Genomic DNA, 19,277 nt, shown 5'->3' on the forward strand with positions numbered 1-19,277 from the left:
CCAAGAAACAGGCACGTGAATTCTTGGGGGCTGTGGGATAGTGTCGCCTGTGGATATCTGGGTGTGCAGAAATTGCCAAGCCCCTGTACCCCAGTACAGGAGGAAATGGACTTTTGGTTTGGACTGACAAGAGCAGGCCTCTCAAAACTTAAAAGAGGCACTGACTGAGGCCCCTGCTTTAGCCCTTCCAAACATCTCAAAACCATTTCACTTGTTTATCCATGAAAATCAGGGAGTGGCTAAAGGGGTACTCACTCAAACCTTGGGGCCATGGCGACGCCCAGTGGCCTTTGTCAAAGAAACTGGACCATGTGGCTTCCAGGCAGCCCAGTTGTCTGCATGTGGCTTCCAGGCAGCCCAGTTGTCTGCATGTGGCTTCCAGGCAGCCCAGTTGTCTGCATGTGGCTTCCAGGCAGCCCAGTTGTCTGCATGTGGCTTCCAGGCAGCCCAGTTGTCTGCATGTGGCTTCCAGGCAGCCCAGTTGTCTGCATGTGGCTTCCAGGCAGCCCAGTTGTCTGCATGTGGCTTCCAGGCAGCCCAGTTGTCTGCATGTGGCTTCCAGGCAGCCCAGTTGTCTGCATGTGGCTTCCAGGCAGCCCAGTTGTCTGCATGTGGCTTCCAGGCAGCCCAGTTGTCTGCATGTGGCTTCCAGGCAGCCCAGTTGTCTGCATGTGGCTTCCAGGCAGCCCAGTTGTCTGCAAGCAGTAGCAGCAACAGCAATCCTGGTTCAGGAGGCTGATAAACTCACACTGTGCCAGAAGTTAACCCTCACAGCACCACATGCTGTAGAAACTCTGCTACGAGGCGCCCCAGGCAAATGGATGTCTGATGCACGCATCCTACAGTATCAGCGTTTACTGTTAGATCATCCTCGCTTAACTTTCTCCCCCACAAGGTGTTTAAATCCAGCCACTCGGCTCCCTGACCCAAACATTGCCGCCCCTATTCATGACTGCCAGGAATTACTAGAAATTACAGAAGCAGGTAGACCTGATCTCGAGGACACTCATTTGAAAAAGGTGGATGCCACCGTGTTTACAGATGGAAGCAGTTTCCTCGAGCAGGGGGTACGGGAAGCAGGCGCAGCTGTCGTCACCGAGACTGAAGTACCGTGGGCTCAGGCACTGCCAGCTGCTACTTCTGCAGAGGAGGCTGAATTAGTTGCCCTAACTCAAGCCCTCTGATGTGGTAAGGACAAACGTGTTCACATCTACGCTGATAGCAGATATGCTTTTGCTACTGTACATGTTCATGGGACAATCTATCAAGAGCAGGGGCTGCTCACCTTAGCAGGAAAAACTATCAAACAAGTAAGATTTTAGCCCTGCTCGAGGCTGTCTGTCTCCCCCTACAGGTGGCTGTAATTCATTGCGAAGGACATCCAAAAAAAACCAAAAAACTACTACTGTTGCTAGGGGCAACTAGAGGCAGACTGTGCGGCCCATGAGGCTGCGGTTCTCCTGATTACTCCATTAACACTGCTTCCAGCAAGCTCTTTTCCCACAGCCTGATTTACCCGACCACCCAGAGTACTCTTCTGAAGAAGCAAAGCAGGCATCGGATCTGCAAGCCAGTAAAAATTAGGACGGATGGTGGATCCTTCCAGACTCCAGAATCTTCCTGCCCCGGGACCCTGGAGAAGCTCTGATCAGCCACCTCCACTCTTCCACCCACTTGGAAGAAACAAAGTTGGCCCAACTTTTGAGAAGCCAATTTAAAAATCCCACAACTCCAGGACTGAACTAGGCAAGCGGCCTCCCGGTGCATGGCTTGTGCACAGATGAATGACAGGCAAGGCTTAAAGCCTGAATTGGGCCATCATCTCCAAGGATATAGCCCAGGAGAAAGGTGGGAAGTTGACTTCACTGAAGTGAAGCCACACCTCCTGGTGTTGGCAGACACTTTTTCTGGATGGACTGAGGCTTTTGCCACTACGAACGAGACTGCCGCTACCGTAGTAAAGTTCTTTATTTTTATTTTTATTTATTTATTTATATATATTTTTGAGACGGAGTTTTGCTCTTGTTACCCAGGCTGGAGTGCAGTGGCGCGATCTCAGCTCATTGCAACCTCCGCCTCCTGGGTTCAGGCAATTCTCCTGCCTCAGCCTCCTGAGTAACTGGTAGCTGGGATTACAGGCACACACCACCACGCCCAGCTATTTTTTTGTATTTTTAGTAGAGACAGGGTTTCGCCATGTTAACCAGGATGGTCTCGATCTCTTGACCTCGTGATCCACCTGCCTCGGCCTCCCAAAGTGCTGCGATTACAGGCGTGAGCCACCTCGCCCGGCCCGCTAGTAAAGCTCTTACTCAATGTAATTACCCCTTGCTGTGGATTGCCTGTTGCCATTCCACTGATAATGGGCCAGCCTTCACCATGTCCATAGCTCAGTCAGTCAGCAAGGCATTAAATATTCAGTGGAAGCTCCATTGTGCCTATCCGCCCCAGAGCTCTGGACAGGTACAACGCATGAATTGTACCTTAAAAAGTACTCTTACCAAATTAATCCTGGAGACCGGTGAGAACTGGATAAAGCTCCTTCCTTTAGCCCTTTTTAGGGTCAAGTGCACCCCTTACAGGGCGGGATTCACTCCTTTTGAGATTATGTATGGGAGGGCCCCCTGTTTTGCCTAAATTAAGGAGTACCTGGTTCGAAATATCCCAAGCTAACTTGTCACAGTACTTGAATGTCCGCAACAGGTTTAAGGCGTCATCCAGCTGCTCGTCCAGGACGCACACCTAATCCAGCTCCTGATATGACAGAACCCTGCCACCCCCTCAGTCCAGGTGACCTGGTATATGTCAAAAAGTTCCAGAAGGAAGGTCTGGTCCCTGCTTGGAAAGGACCTCACACCGTCATCCCTACCACACCCGCGGCCCTAAGGCTGGACAGTATTCCCGCTTGGATCCATCACTCCTGCATCAAGAAGGCTAACAAGACACAGCAAGAAACACGGGTCCCCAAGCCCGGGCCAGGCCCCTTAAAACGGCATCTGCGTCCGATGCAGCCATAGGACTAGTTCTTTGGGTCTAGGTTTCCTGTCCGTTCCCGGTCGTTCAGCCCTCAGCCCCCTCCTACTCTTTTCTCCTTACGTCCTTTGCAACGGACAGAGTGCTTGCCAACATCACCTGGAAAGACGGTACCTTCAGTGAAGTTTCCTTTTCAATCGATTTGTGTTTTGTTCCCAAAGCCCAGCCGTTCCCTCGAGGACCAGTGAAGTTTGTCCCTGTGGACAGGAGTGGGACTTGTTGACCTTGCTGCAGGATTTGGACACAGCAGAAGTGAAAGTGGATGCAGCAGCTGGGAGGGTGCAGAACCGGGACTCCAACGAGTGGATTTCTACCTCTGTCCTGGAGACCACCCTGACACTACCTGCCGGGGTAGTTATGAGTGTTTCTGCCCTTGTTGGTCATGTGTAACTTTGGCTACTTACCCGGCAGGGCTGACCCGGTCTCCAACCCTTTCTATAGCTCGAACCTCTCGTCCTGATCTATGTGCTATGGGAGCCTCTACTCCCAAGTCTGTTCAGTGGTACTACAGTATAATGTGGGGACTGTGACTCTATATTGGAGGGTTTGATCTTGGAACTATGTTTACCATTCAGAAAAGGGTCTTGATCCCCTGGAGCCCCCCTAAACCCATCGGTCTTTTAACTGATTTAGGGGACCCTACGTTCCGCCCACACCCAGATAAGGTGAGCCCCACTGGCCCAACTGCCCCGTTGCCAGTCCGGGCTCCCGAGCTCCGACTGCAACCCCGGCACCTCCAACCCAGCTTTATGTCCGTCTTAGGAGGAGTATGCCACCTCCTTAATATTACTCAGCCTAAGCCGGCCCAAGACTGTTGGTTGTGCCTGAAGGCCAAGCCTTCATATTATGTTGGATTGGGAGTTGAGGTTAAGTGAAACCCTGTCCTCACTCCGTTACATTAGGGGATGTTTCAGGAAACGCCTCCTGCCTGGTCAGTGAGGGGTACAACCTATCTGCCTCCCCCTTTCCAGGCCACCTGTAATCGGTCTCTGCTTACTTTCCTAACGGCTTCAGTCTCCTAGCAGGCACCAAATAACCCCTGGCTGGCTTGCGCCTCAGGCCTCGCCCGTTGCATTAACGGGACTGAACCTGGAACCCTCCTGCGCATGCTAGTTCATGTACTTCCTCAGGTGTACGTGTACAGCGGGCCAGAGGGACAGCTTCTCAGTGCCCCTCCTGAACTGCACCCCAGAGTGCGCTGAGGTGCCCCTCTCCTAGTGCCCCTTTTGGCTGGCCTCAGTGTGGCTGCGTCAACAGCAATGGGCACAGCAGCACGAGTCCGAGGAGAAAGTGGATTCCCTACCCCAACAGGTAGATGCTGATTTAGGAAATGTCCAGTCAGCCATAACTACACTGCATGCCCAGGTTGATTCCTTAGCTGAGGTAGTCCTCCAAGACCACCGTGGCCTGGACCCGGTGTTTCTCTCCCAAGGGGGTTTGTGTGCGGCGTTGGGGGAAAGCTGTTGATTTTATGCTAACCAGTCTGGAGTCATAAGAGACTCTCTTCAAAAGGTTCGAGGAAATTTAGGTAGATGCCCACGGGAACGAAAAAATGACACCCCATGATACCGGGCCGTGTTTCACCGGGACCCTTGCTGACTTCTTTAATAACTGGAATAGCAGGACCTCTTCTCCTCCTCCTGTTGGGATTCATTTTTGGGCCCTGTCTATTAAATTGATTTATTAATTTTGTAAAACGGCGCATAGCTGCTGTCAAACGTATATGTCTTAGAACCCAATATAACCCTCTGACTGTAGCTGAGGAATCAATGATTTGATTTCCCAGAACACACAAGTGGGGAACGTGATACCCTGTTTTTTGCAGCTAAAAACTAACACTCCTTTTCCTGGCTAAAAGCTGTTCCGGCTTGATGTTAGCTTCCTGAGCCGGACTGACGCCATCTTGGCTTCTGCATTTTAGTCACCTTCTCCCCACTGAGTATGTAACTCGAGTATAAAGCAAGGTCAGCCTGACTCTGGGCACCCAGGGGTGCCTTTGTGATAAGAGGCCGAGTAAAGTGGTACCAGCAGAGCCTGGAAATGCAGCTGCAGTGAGCACCCAGAGCCCTCTTATCTATAAGTTGTGTGTCATCCATGACAGCTGTACTCCTCACACCTGGCACTGTTTTAGTTCTTACGTATCGGTTTTTCTTTTTAACTTTTTACTTACTCTGCCTTTGTGAAAACTTTGTTTCAGCTAGGTTCCCCCCTTCCTGTTAAAACTGGTGTATAAAAGACCCCCTAACTTTTTCTTCGGGGCCGAGAGAATTTTGGGCGTTAGCCACTCTGGGTCGCTGGCTTAATAAAGGACTCATAATTCAGTATCAGAGTGTGGCGCCTTCCTTGACTCACTCGGGTACAACAGTGTGTATACTGTATTTAATGGCTAGTCATTCTAATTGGCAGGAACAATTTTCACGGCTTGCTGCTAAGCAATAAACTATGGGAAAGCTGATGGGAGGTCCCTTCCATGATCGCATTATTCGGTGTAAGGCTGTCTTGCTAGCTGACCCGCTCCAGAGGCTCTGTCTTTCTAGCTGGCTACGAAGAGGATAGAAGCGCAGCGTGACAAGGAGCTGTGGTGACCTCTAGGAGCTCCGAGCAGCCTCCCGCCCCAGCCTGCAGGGAGCCGGGGCCTCAGCCCTACAACTGTAAAGAAATGAATTCTGGCCGGGTGCGGTGGCTCAAGCCTGTAATCCCAGCACTTTGGGAGGCCGAGGCGGGTGGATCACGAGGTCAAGAGATCGAGACCATCCTGGTCAAAAGGTGAAACCCTGTCTCTACTAAAAATACAAAAAATTAGCTGGGCATGGTGGCGTGTGCCTGTAATCCCAGCTACTCGGGAGGCTGAGGCAGGAGAATTGCCTGAACCCAGGAGGCGGAGGTTGCGGTGAGCCGAGATCGCGCCATTGCACTCCAGCCTGGGTAACAAGAGCAAAACTCCGTCTCAGAAAAAAGAAATGAATTCTATCAGTGACCTGAGTTGTCTGGAAGGAGGACTCTCCCGCAGGCGAGACTCCTGACGAGGTTACAGCCTGGCCAGCACGCTGACTTTTGCTTTGTGACGTTCTGAGCAGAGAAACCCACGCAGCTCTGCCTGGACTTCTGACCCACAGAAACTGAAGTGATAAAAGCATACTGTTTGACGTATTTATTTATTTTTGAGGTAGGATCTCGCTCTGTTGCCCAGGCTGGATGCAATGGCACAATCTCGTCTCCCTGCAACCCCCACCTCCTGGGTTCAAACGATTCTTATGCCTCAGCCTTCCAAGTAGCTGGGATTATAGTGATGTGCCATCCCACGGGGAAATTTTTTTTTCGTAGAGATGGGTTTCATCGTGTTGGTCAGGCTGGAAAAGTGTACTGTTTTAAGCCACTAAGTTTGTGGTAATTTGTCATGCAGCAATAGACCGCTAACACATTAGGGAAGGGAAACAGGCAGTGGCAACAACGCGAACATGGAGGACAAAGAGAATAACTGTGTTTCCAGCCCAGACCCGTTGCCTGGACTGCACGTTTATTACTGACCTGCCTACTCTACACCTCCACCGGGATCTCTAGTAAGCTCCTCAACCCGAACCTATCCAAAGCCGACCTCTGGATTCTGTGCTGGCTCCTCCCCTGACCTCCACAGCCTGCTTCTCCCTCAGTTTCCCCATCTCAGTAAGTGGCAACTCCATCTGCACCATTTCTTAGGACCAAAACCTTGTGGGCACCTGTGACGCCCTTTTACACCCCACCTCTAAGTTTAACGGCAAAGCAGTTTTACTCTGTCTTGAAAATAAACCCAGCAACATAACATTTCCATGGCTCCTCCCTGGTCCAAGTCGTCTGCATCTTCCCCTGGATCACTGCAGTAGCTCCCAGCTGGGTCTTCAGGCTCCATCCACCACCCCTACCCACAGCCCATCTCAGTCCAGCACGTGAAGTAACTTCTTAAAACATAAGTGAGTCTAGTCCTTTTTCTGCTCTAACCTTCCAGTGGCTCCCCTCTCAGAGGTAAAGCCCAGGTCACCTTGACTTTCAAGGCCATATGTGATCCGGCCCTCAACCTCCTCTGGCCTTGTCACCTCCTATTCTCCCTCATGTTGAACGAGACATCTACGTTGGCGGTTTCAGGGACTCCTGCAGGTTGGTAGTCCCCCAGCAGATGTGCCGGACCCCAACAGACCTCTCTTGTGGCCTCAGATTCTTTAACCCCAGAGCTCTAGACTGCCTGAGTCATGCCCGTTCTGTCCCTGTCTCCGGGCCCCAAAGGCAGCCAAGGTCTGGCACAGCTTCATTCTCCGGCCTTTTAACAGGATTGCCTGCCTTGCCCCTGTGGGCTGCGTCCACGTCCTCCCTAGTCTTTCAGAGAACAGACCTTTGCTTTCTCTGTTTGTTTTGTTCTCCTGCTCAGAAGTCAGAAGAATGTTCACTGGGGACCAGATATCTGCCCAGTAAGGGTTGTGAGTCTGAAAACGCCCCACATGAGGTTTTGAAACCCCTCAGGATCTCTTTCTAGTCATTTAGAGTGAGACTTTCAGTTACAAAGATCTGAAGTGGGGAAGGGAACATGTACAGTGACCCTCCTTCCTTCCCTACTGGGGACCTGCTAGAGGGACAGATAAGATGACTCACCCTAGTGTCCCGGCGGACTCCCTGAAAGTGGCCCAAGGATGACTGGTGGAAACGGGGTGTGCTGCCTGCTGGGGGACTACTGTCCCCATGTGACAAATGAGGCTGCAACCACTTCCCCCTCCCCTGCCCCTCTTTATCTTTCTTCCATGCTTACACTTAATTTTTCTCCATAATATTTAAGTCATCATCTGACGTTATATCTGTGACTTATTTTATCTGTGTACCATTAGCATGCCAGCTCCCTGAGAACACACTTCTATTGCGTTCTATGTACTGCTTTGTCCCTTTGCCTCTGTGTCTGAGCTCTGACATGCTCAGAAAGCATGCTTATTTGGTGACACGCTATTCAGAGATCTCAGAATTAACATAGAAATGGATTTAAAGAGACTGTGAAATGCAGCCACACCTTTAATCCCAGCAGTTTGGGAGCCTGAGATGGGAGGATAGCTTGAGCCCACAAGTTTAAGACCAGCCTGGGAAGACCCTGTCTACAAAAAAACTAAAACAAAAAAATTAGCTGGACATGGTGGCTCGTGCTTATAGTTCCAGCTGTGATGGAGGATGAGGTGAGAGGATCACTTGAGCCCGGGAGAGGGGAGGTGCAGTGAGCTGTGATTGTGTCACTGCACCTCAGCCTGGGCAACAGAGCAAGACCCTGTCTCAAAAAACAACAAAAAAAAAGGCTGGGCCTGGTGGCTGGATCACTTGAGGCCGGGAGTTCAAGACCAGGCTGGCCAACACGGTGAAACCCTGTCTTTACTAAAAACACAAAATATTAGCCAGCGAAGTGGGGGGGGGGGGGGGAAGGAAGGTGCCACATGCTTGTAATCCCAGCTACTTAGGAGGCTGAGGCACGAGAATTGCTTGAACCAGGGAGGCAGAGGTTGCAGTGAGCTGAGATCACCACTGTAATTCAGCCTGGGCCGCAAGAGTAAAACTCAGTCTCAAAAAACAAAAACCTGCAAAATGTACTAAGATTCCTTGATCTGTACACTTGCCCCAGTGTTTCTCTTTATTTTGTCATATATAAAGTATGTTTTATTAAAAATAACATTTCAGGTTAAAAATAACACATGGACAGCAATTGCTGCTTACCGCTCAACTGGGTCGTTACCCTGAGGGAAACGAGACAGTACCTGCTGCACACCGTGAAACGTGAAGCACCCCACAGCTGCCGCTGACTGCCTTCCGGAAAGCAGTTTCCCCCCTTCAATCACTTGCTTTCCCTCCTCCCCTGCACTTTCACCACTCACTCCCCCTCCTCGCCCTCCCTCCTCTCCCACGCCCCACTGCTCACCTTTTCTCTGTTCTCTCCTCTTTCCTCCCACAAGTCCTCTCCGTCTCCTCCTCGTTCCCTCCCTCCACGATGTCCTCCCCTCCCTCCCTCCCTCCCTCTCCTCTTCTTCCTCTCCATCCCTCCCTGCCCATGCCTCGTCTTCTGCCTCCTCCCACCTCCCTCCCGCCTCTTCGTCCTCACGTCTCAGGTGTGTCTCTCTAGGCTTTGCCGCCCTCTCGTGGCCGCTGTGCATCACTGCATGTGCATGAGCTAGAGAAAGTCTCGCCGTCTCCTCCCGCGCTAACGCAGCGGCCAGTTTGCGGTACGGGGTGGCCTGTGCACAGCGGGGAATCCCAAGAGCTGAAAGGCACCGTTTTGCTCCTAGAAATGTTGCCAGGAGCGGTGGCTGAGGCCTGTAATCTCAGCACGTTGGGAGGCCGAGGCGGGGGCATCACGAGGTCAGGAGTTTGAGACCAGCCTGACCAGCATGGTGAAACCCCGTCTTACTAAATATATAAAAATTATTTGGGCGTGGCGGTGGCACTATGCTTGGAATTCCAGCTACCTGGGGGGCTGAGGAAGGAGAATCATTTGAACCCAGGAGGCAGAGGTTGCAGTGAGCCCGGATCACATCACTGCACTCCAGCCTGGGTGACAGAGTGAAACTGTCTCAAAACAAATTATCAGAGTTACAAGGCCTTCCGGATGTTTGACTTCTGTCAACCACAAGCTGGAGGAACGTTTCGTATGTTCATATTTATACCAGCTGAGCTTTATTTCCATCCTCTTAATGGCATAACCCCTTCCCGCTTAATGGCAGATCCTGAATGGCAGATGAATCTTAGTCCAACCAGGCTGCTCCTGAGTCAGCGGTTTTCGTCCTAGTCAGTTCAAGGCTCTGTGAATTACTTCGGGGCCTCTCCTTTTCCTCAGATGGTATCTCAGTTTGGACATGAAGAGAAGACCACTGGCGTGTCTGGGCGTGGAGAAGCATCGCTGGCCCTCCCTGGCCGCCTGTCCACTCTGGCATTTGTCTCTGCGTTCTTGTGCCGTGGTTTCTGAGTGCAGAAGCACTCAAATCCCGGCTTCTTTCCTCCGCATCCTGGCGAGGCATCCCAGCCTCTGCACCTGTCAGCCACATTCACACCCAGAGGAACCAGGAAACATCCAGAGCTTCCCCTCCGCCCGACAGCCCTGCCTCACGCCCTCCCAAAGCTATCTCCAAATAAGGTCATGTTCTGAGGTATTAGGATTAGGACTTCAACTCATGAATTTTGGGGGACACACAACTGAATCCATAAAAAGGTGGTTTGGGCCCTTTTAGAATACATATTCCAAAAGTCCATGTATCTATGAATTTTTTAAAACTGGAAGATAATTTTGAATGAGGCTGCTATTAAGAGAGACTTCATTTAAAGGCTGAAAATAATCATCTTCTACAAAGAATGATATATTTTGTGCATTCTTAAACAATGATCAGCATATGGCTGCTGCTGGAATATGCCATTGTTTCTACAGGAAATCCAGGCAGTTTAGTTACTTGGGGATGGAAATAGGAAAGTCATTTTCTTTGGAAGAGCAACTAGGAAGGAACCCAAAATAAGGGTACCGTGAAGAATAGTTCACCAGATGAAGGTCTTGTGTCTTTCTTTCTTTTTCTTCCTTTTTTTGAGACAGAGTCTTGCTCTGTCGCCCAGGCGGGAGGGCAGAGTGACACCATCTCAGCTCACTGCAACCTCCCCTTCCTGGGTTAAAGCAATTCTCCTGCCTCAGCCTCCTGAGTGGCTGGGATTACAGGTGCGCACCACTGTGTCCAGCTAATTCTTGTAGTTTTAGTAGATACTGGGTTTCACCATGTTGGTCAGGCTGGTCTGGAACTCCTGACCTCAGGCGATCCACCGGGTTGGCCTCCCAAAGTTCTGGGATTCTGGGCATGAGCCACCACACCCAGCCAGGTTTCTTACAGAGTCCCTCTTCAGTCTCTGAGAAACTTACCTTCTTGTCTTCATCCATGGAGAAAGTAGCTAAGTCAGTCCTGTGCTGCTGAGTGACTTCAGCAGATGTCAGAAATTGTTTCAGTTGTCTGTTAAGGAAGACCTCTCTTGATTTAACTTGGCCGCAGTAACTTCTCTGGAAAGTCTCATCTCTGAGCTCTTTAGTTGACTATTGTGACTGCCACACATGAGACAAGGACGAGATGTGAAAATCAAGATTAGTGAGGGCTGGCAGGTGTGGGAGAACAGGGTTGTGGCTCAGAAGTCCTGACCTCTGGCACGAACTGATTCCACACCCTGGGGTGTCAGATTGATTTATTGGCTTAAACAATAAAGACAAGTTTTCTCACTTCACAGGAAGTTCTTGGGTAGGACATGGAGGGGCTCTAGTGAGGTGGCATGCTGCAGTCATTCTCCCTCCTCCTGGTAATCTTTTCTGCACTGAAGAGGAAGGAAAATGAAAAACTACATCTTCCAGGTTCTCGGGCAGAGGTAATCTGATCTCAAGTAATACACCCACCTTGTCCTCCCAAAGCACTGGGATTATGGGAATGAACCGCTATGTCCGACCCAAACTAGCTTCTATGTTAGAAATAATTCATTATAAATAACCAGACAGAAATCTGCTGTGCTGTGAATTACCATTAAATATCAACTAAAATGAGTGAATAAAGACACTTCTGTAAGTTAAAGTGTTTCACTGAGTTTTCCTTCCCAGTTGCTGATCTGCACTGGTGATCTCCAGGCTTCTCCACAGCCAGATGCTGCCAATGTCCTGTCCAATTTCAGCTGCAACGTGGGAGGACAGCCATTTTTACTAATTTTTTTTTTTGTTTATTCTTATTAAAGAAAAATTCTAACATCTAAAATGAGTCAATTTATTTGTTTGCTAAATTTATGGAAGAACTCAACAATTGATAAATGTAAATTTTACCACACTCTCTGCTAAATGAGCCTAGTGGACAAATGCATTTAAGAGTTTCACCAAACTTTAGCTGTGAGTGGTGGCCCTGTAGTCCCATCTACTAAGAAACCTGAAGCAGGAGAAAGGCTTGATCTCAGGACGCTGAGGCTTCACTGAGCTGTGATGGAGCCACTGCACTCCAGCCTGGGTAGCAGAGGGACCCGGTCTCTGACACACACACACACGTAAGAATTTCTGCTAACTTTATAGTGATACTAACATTTATTGAGAGCAATTAACATGCCAGGCATTGTTCTAAGCATGTATAAACTCTTTTGGAGCACATTACGTACGTAAATAAACTCACAGCAATCCTATGAGGTGGGTATTATTGTTATCCCAGTTTTATAGACGAGAAACGTACATATTTCAACTTTCAGTCAGCAGCAGATCACATTGGATTCTCTGGCAGCACTAAATCTGCAGGATGCGTCCGTTCTGTAAGCTGCTTCAGGTCCTCCTAAACCTTTGGTCATTCATGTTCTGAAACGCCCGTTCCTCTCGCCGCCCCACGGCCTGTGACTCCCAACGCACCCCTCACCCAAGCCCCCGAAGCTCTTTCCACCCCGAGGAATGACCTTAGCTTGTTAACAGTCAAATAACAGCACACAACCTGCCAAAGCTACTCTGCTCTGTACACGTCAAACACAAACGCTTTCAATGCAGCGCTTATGGTCCTTTACAATTGCCAGCTGGGGCCCTTGGGCTGGGGGCCGATTTTTCAGAATTAAGAAAGGGAAACCTTTCTCCAATCCACAGCAAGGCGGGGGGGGGGAAAGGTGGGGCCGGGAGGGGGTAGCCTGAATTTTGAGAGGAAGATGCGTGTTTTACAGCAGTGGGCCACTTTTTACAGTATCTTCTCCTAAGCGTTCAAAGCGGCCCTCTCCCCTGTTTGTTGAGATCGCCTGTATGTGGATTCGAGGTCCCCAGACAAACCCCGCTGACCTTCGAAAATTCGCATCTCTGGTGACCCCAAAGGAGACTCTTTAACCAGCCAAACAAATCCGCTCACACCTGATGACTCCTTGTTCTTTTTAGGGTCAGTTTCAAGTCCAGTGATCTGATTCCGAAGGATTCTCGGGGTATGAAATCAGCTCATCATCCTGGAGAACAGAGGCTGCAGGGAGGCGCGGTGACCTCGCGGGAAAAGACGCAGCGCGAATCGAACCCGCCAGTCCCCGTGCGAATTCGTTAAGGGAAACAACGGTTGGGACTTGCAGTCAACTTTGGAAACGAATTTAAAAGTCACCTTGATCAGCGTTCCTTACTGAGGAGCCGGGGGAGAAAAGAGCCTCATAATCCCTCTTCGCTAACTCCTCTCTGCACCCTCATTCCGAAGCGACTGACCTTCAACAGAATGTATGTCTAAAAAGACAAAATCAACGAAATGCCCCAAAACATCTATACTTGGAATATACGGAGAAAACTAGGTAAGAAAGGAATGAAATATGAAGAAGAAAACGTGAAAGTGAAGCAGTTTAGTGGCAGAGAAAATCAGTGAGGGGCTGGACAGCAATTGGACCCAGAAAGAAGCATTTAGGCGTTATTTTGTATCTATTAGTAGCTGCCTGGTCTTCTCTAGCACCGAAATTATTTTCATGAATCAGATTGATAGGTAAATAAAAAGCCGGTCCCTCGGAGGCCTCGTGGCGCAACGGTAGCGCGTCTGACTCCAGATCAGAAGGTTGCGTGTTCAAATCACGTCGGGGTCAACAATTTTAGCTCGCTGGGTCTCAGGTAACTGTATGGCGGGGAGGACATGAAATATTACAGGGGAAAAAAGTTGTTTTTCCTGCCTCTTGCACTTGTATACTCAATTACTTTAGCCTCCTCAAAACTCCCCCCTTCTCTTTAAGAGCCAGGTATACACAAGAATATGTTATGGTATTTGGGGGCTTATTTCTGGGTTTATAGAGACGTTTTCACTCTTTTATTGCAAACATTCTGAATTATACATACTCTTCAGCAACTCATTGCAATTGTTAACCCTCTTGCACTTCTCTCCACGCTCACTCCCACGCTCGCGGCCTCATCTTTTCATCCACATCTGTCTCTCCAGCCTTCGAAGCTTAGCAGATCTTCGCAGAGACCTAGTCTGGTTTGAGCGGAGGATCTAAGCTTACCTGCTTCGTATTTGAACCAGCACTTCTAGGCTAAAGCGGTTCCGACTTTCTGGATCTCTGCAATTTTCTCATCACCCCCTGCAAATCACGGAGCGCTTGATTTCCAGAGGCAGGAAACCTGAATGTAGTCACTTCCCCAAATTCATTCAGGGAATGAACAATGACACCAGAAAAGGCTAGCTATTCCGTGAACCACTAAAAATCTTATCCAGAAAATGTGCATGTTTGTGCCGTTTCTCTCCCCACATGTGACTCGAGACCCCGTACAGATTATGAATTAGCAAATTACAACTAGGAAAAAAGGGAAAGTACGTTTATTTCTTCAGGAGTGTTTAAGGTTTTATAACTTACAATGACTTTAAAGCATAAAATTTGAAATGTTAGCAGACGTTCTGTTATGTATTTACTGTACACATTCACACAATACACAGTGACAGATATTATATCGGAGAAGTGTACCCCAAATAACCTCTTTATAAACTTTCTTAGTAGTAGTGTAAGTCTATGGCCATATTACGAAACGTAAATTACTGCTCTGGGGAAAAAAAAAAAAAAAAAAAAGAGAGTGAGAGAGAGAGAGAACACAATTTCCTGATTGAAAGCTTGACAAACTAGAAAAAGCGTGGCCGTGAACTAAGACCCCTGTTTCTTCATGTAGCAGAGTGGCGCAGCGGAAGTGTGCTGAGCCCATAACCCAGAGGTCGATGGATCGAAACCATCCTCTGCTAGCAGGTTTTTGGATGTTTTTTCCCCCTTTAAAATAGATCTACCTCCTAGAAGGAGGAAACTGTTATCGTTGGCATGGACACCGTAAGGAAACTTATGTTGATTTTCCTCTCTCTCAGAGATCTGCATCTCTGAATGAAATACATTATTATCCTAAATAGATTAAAAATAACAACAGATTGTTCTCACTGCAGGCAGAACAAAACAAAAAACCCAAAAGCAATAGTTTTAGCTTCTATTGTTCGAGCACTTGCTAGATAACATGCACTATTCCAAGTTCTGAATCATTTATTCCTCGCTACTCTACAAAGTAAATACTTGCTATTACTCTTATTTTATAAATGAGACACATTGGGGGTTGTCTGTAAATTGGGGTTTGCAGAGGTTAACTAACTTGCCCAAAGTCGTGCAGCTGGTAAGTGGTAGAGAAAAGATAATGCTCTAAACTGTTCTACATACTTACAAACACTAACGTTTACAGCAAATATCAAATTATTTTCCCATTTGGGGATCAGACATAGGAATTATTATAACCACCTTGAAGAGGCCCCACACTCACTGCCACTTCAATGACCAATGCATGCATTTATTCACCTATTTTTTCTCAATTTAAAATATTCTATTTTGGCCAGACGTGGTGGCTCACACCTGTAATCCCAGCACTTTGGGAGGCAGAGAGAAGCAGATCACTTGAGGTCGCCAGTTCGAGACCAGCCTGGCCAACATGTCAAAACCCCATCTCTACTAAAAATACAAAAATTAGCTGGGCATGATGGTGCATGCCTGTAATTCCAGCTACTCAGTGGGCTGAGGCAGGAGACTCCCTCAAATCTGGGAGGCAGAAGTTGCAGTGAGCCAAAAGCAGACGACTGCATTCCAGCAGAAGCAAACGGGGCGGGCCCCTGTTTCATAAAAATGAAAAGAACAATAGGGGGAACCTGCTTGATTCAGAAGTGTCCCCTCAGTCCAGAAGTCATTTTGAAAATCCTGTCTTCTTCTCTCTTTCGTTTTTAAATTGAAGGGGTTTCCGTTAAGCTGTTACTCATTTGGGAAGATCATGTGGAACTTTCCGTGTCACAGACAGACGGTTAGCAATTAGACTACAATACGTTAAAATACAGGCATCCCTGATGAATGTTCTGAGAAGCCATATGCCAGATATGTAGTATATTTGACGGCTCGTGTCAATGTGTGATGTGTGGTGTGGGCTGACTTGTGTCCCCTCCAATTCATATCCTGAAACCTCAGCATGTGACTGTATTTGGAGAGGAGCCCTTTAAAGGGTGATTAAGTTAAAATGAGACTACTAAGGTAGGCCCAAATCCAATCTGATTGACAGCATTTTCTTTCTAATAAAAGGAAATTCATATACACAAAGAGATGCCAGGGATGCGCAGGCACAGAAGAAACACCATGTGAGGACAGAAACAAAAACAGGTCACTCTGACTGGGTGCGGTGGCTCACGCCTGTAATCCCAGTACTTGGGAGGCTGAGGTGGGCAGATCACTTGAGGTCAGGAGTTCGAGACTAGCCTGGCAAAATGGTGAAACTACGTCTCCATTAAACATATATTTTTTTGTTTTTATTTTTATTTTTTATTTTTTTCAGAGACGGGGTCTCGCTATCTTGCCCAGGCTGAAGTGCAGTGGTTATTCACAGGCGTGATCCCATTACTGATCAGCACAGGAGTTTTGGCCTTCTCCGTTTGCCACTGGGCCGGTTCACCCCTCCTGAGGCAACTTGGTGGTTCCCCGCTCCCGGGAGGTCACCATATTGATGCCAAACTTAGTGCTGACACCAGATCGGCATAGCGCACTACAACCCAGAAGTCCTGGGCTTAAGGGATCCTCCCACCTCAGCCTCCGGAGTAGCTGGGACTGCAGGCACGTGCCACCACGCCCGGCCATTAAAAATATAAAAATTAGCGGGATGTGGTGGTGCAGGCCTGTAATCCCAGCTACTTGGGAGGCTGAGGATTGAGAATCGCATGAACCCGGAGGCGGAGGTCGCAGTGAGCTGAGACCGTGCCACTGCACTCCAGCTTGGGCAACAGAGCGAGACTCCATTTCAAAAAAAAAAAGAAAAGAAAAGAAAAGAAAGAAAGAAAGAAAAGAAAGCAAGTCGGGGCGCGGTGGCTCACGCCTGTAATCCCAGCACTTTGGGAGGCTGAGGTGGGAGGATCACCTGAGGTCAGGAGTTCGAGGCCAGCCTGAGCAATATGGTGAAACTCCATCTTAAAAAAAAAGTAAAAAGACGGGGGGGAGGGGGGAAGACAAGAAAAAAGAAAAAGAAACAAACAAAACCACAGTCACTTATAGATAGAAAATCAGTATGGCTTCAGACTTCTCAGTAGGAACATTGAATTTCAGAAAAATTATTTCTAGTTTAAAATTCTGCCCAGGTGCAGGGGCTCACGCCTCTAATTCCAGCACTTTGAGAGGCTGAGGCAGGCATATCCCAAGCTCAGGAGTTCAAGAGCAGCCTGGCCAATATGGTTAAACTCTGTCTCTACCAAAAATACAAAAATTAGCAGGGTGTGGTGGCAGGCACCTGTAGTTCCAGCTACTCCGTAGGCTGAAGCAGGAGAATTGATTGAACCTGGGAGGTGGAGGTTGCAGTGAGCCAAGATCCTGCTACCGTACTCCAGCCTGGGCAACAGAGCAAGACTCCGTCTCAAATATATAAAATACCCAAATTTTAAGCAAATGAGAGGGGTAGAGCCCAGACATTTGTCAGACATGTAAGCTCTCAAAATATGTAACTTTCATGTGGATGCTTTCTCAGCAAGCAACTGGAGGGCACACTAAAAAAAGAGAGCAAATCAAGAAAACTGAATTATTAAAGTCATTTAAACATGGAGTAAAGAAGGAATACTTCTCAGGGGGAGAAAAAAATAACAGTTTTTAGGATGATTGAAAGACACTCCCGGGGCATATGAGTACAGGTAAAGCTTCCATGTATGTGCCTGAATTTGAAGTTTGTTGATTCCTTCCAAGTTTTATTGTTAGAACATGAACTCAGCTTTTATTATCAAATTCCTAGTAAAATGAGAGGAATATATGTGACGTATAGTAACACCTCTAGATTTGAGCAAGCTGTAGGAGGCACTTTTTCTCTTGTTCTTATTTTATTTTTTTTGTTTACTCAAACAGATGCATAAGGAGACACTTTTAAAGTAGGATGAAATGTACAGACTGTGCAAAACTTTGGAATCTTTGGAGAGATGTTTAGACAACTGATGAAGTGCTTGCGGTTGGATTGATGATAAATACCGAGAAGCCTAAGCAGTAAAAACAAAAACAACAAGAAAAGACAATTTTGTACTAATACTGGGGGAATAAAACTTAACAATGTATTTCTTTGCTCATCTGCTGAATTATTTTTACCAAGTTATTATATTTTAAGCTACAAATATTAATGTATCATGTATTGTGCTGTAAGGATTTGAGACTTGCCCACTTGGCTATCTGTTAAAAAAAAAAAAAAAAGACATAGAAAGGGAGCAGATATGTGTCAGGGTCCTGGGGTGTGAGGAAAAAAGTGAACCACTTTCTCATCTTCTATAAAGTCAACCGAAGGACCATACAAACGTATTATTTAGAGATATGTAGGTAAATATTTTTAAAAATAGGCTATGTTTAAAAAATAAGCTTAACCTATGCAGCCATTAATTTGGCAAAGAGGAAAAAAAAGTAAGCTTAACCACTCAGCCATGATTATGGGTTCTAAAAGTTTCCTTAAACATTGTACATGCTATTACATATCACATATTGTATCTCTCATTTTACCAGCAATTTAATAGCTGAATTTGTGATCTGCCAGCAAAACTTGGAATCAACCAACTTCAAGTTCAGGCGCATATGTAGTAACCTGAGAATGTTCGTTGGGTGTTTTCTATAGTGCAAATCAGGGATATGTTTCAATAACTTTAAAAATTGCTGGAGGACAGGGAGCAGAAAAGAGACTGTTGATTTTTGTTTCAAACGATTCTTGAAATTACGTGTACGTAAAAAGAATAGAAGAGAACCTAAAATTGTTCGCTATCTAGAAAATTTCTATTTGTGAATTCTCAATCAAAGCTCTCACAAAATGACACAAGGTTTTCTTGGACGGCGGGCACGGTGGCTCACGCCTGTAATCCCAGCACTTTGGGAGGCCAAGGCAGGCTGATCACTTGAGGTCAGGAGTTGCCAAAATGGCAAAACCTCGTCTCTATTAAAAATACAAAAAGAATAAGCTGGGTGTCATGGCGCACGCTTGTGATCACAGCTACTCTGGAGGCTGAAGCAGAATTGCTTGAACCCAAGAAGCAGAGGTTGAGGTGAGCTGAGATTGTCCCATTGCTCTGCAGCCTGGGTGACACTGTGATACATCTTAAAAAAAAAAAAAAAAAAATCCCCATATTAAGTTTTATCAACCAACGCGAGAATTGGTTACTTCTGAAACATCATCAATTTAGTGATGTGATTTTTAAAAAAACGTATGGATGCAAAAGAATAGTGAACGGAAGCTGAAGTCTATGTTATAAAAATGTCATCTT

At 47.4% G+C, this 19,277-nt stretch overlaps 1 protein-coding gene, 2 long non-coding RNA genes and 1 other non-coding gene across 4 annotated transcripts in view; 2 read left to right on the forward strand and 2 right to left on the reverse strand.

Annotated features, from left to right (window-relative positions):
* Positions 1–9,028, reverse strand: part of BTN2A2 (butyrophilin subfamily 2 member A2) — a 34,130-nt gene extending 25,102 nt beyond the window's left edge. The window contains exon 1 of the mRNA XM_054254732.2: positions 8,951–9,028. The gene's annotated coding sequence lies outside the window, so the exon portion shown is untranslated. The remainder of the gene's footprint in view (positions 1–8,950) is intronic.
* Positions 9,029–9,131: 103 nt separating this feature from the next.
* LOC118153079 (uncharacterized) lies at positions 9,132–13,027 on the reverse strand. The gene is made up of 3 exons (XR_004742268.3): positions 12,833–13,027; positions 10,925–11,101; positions 9,132–10,057 (listed from the first exon to the last, which is right to left on the reverse strand). It is a non-coding gene; the product is annotated as an uncharacterized LOC118153079 (long non-coding RNA).
* A 33-nt stretch (positions 13,028–13,060) lies between these two features.
* LOC118153078 (uncharacterized) lies at positions 13,061–18,092 on the forward strand. Its single transcript, XR_004742261.3, has 2 exons — positions 13,061–13,317; positions 17,890–18,092. It is a non-coding gene; the product is annotated as an uncharacterized LOC118153078 (long non-coding RNA).
* Positions 13,528–13,599, forward strand: TRNAW-CCA (transfer RNA tryptophan (anticodon CCA)). Its single transcript has one exon. It is a non-coding gene; the product is annotated as a tRNA-Trp (tRNA).
* Positions 18,093–19,277: the final 1,185 nt, after the last annotated feature.

Source organism: Callithrix jacchus, chromosome 4, assembly GCF_049354715.1.
Source record: "Callithrix jacchus isolate 240 chromosome 4, calJac240_pri, whole genome shotgun sequence".
Classification (NCBI taxonomy): Eukaryota; Metazoa; Chordata; class Mammalia; order Primates; family Cebidae; genus Callithrix; species Callithrix jacchus.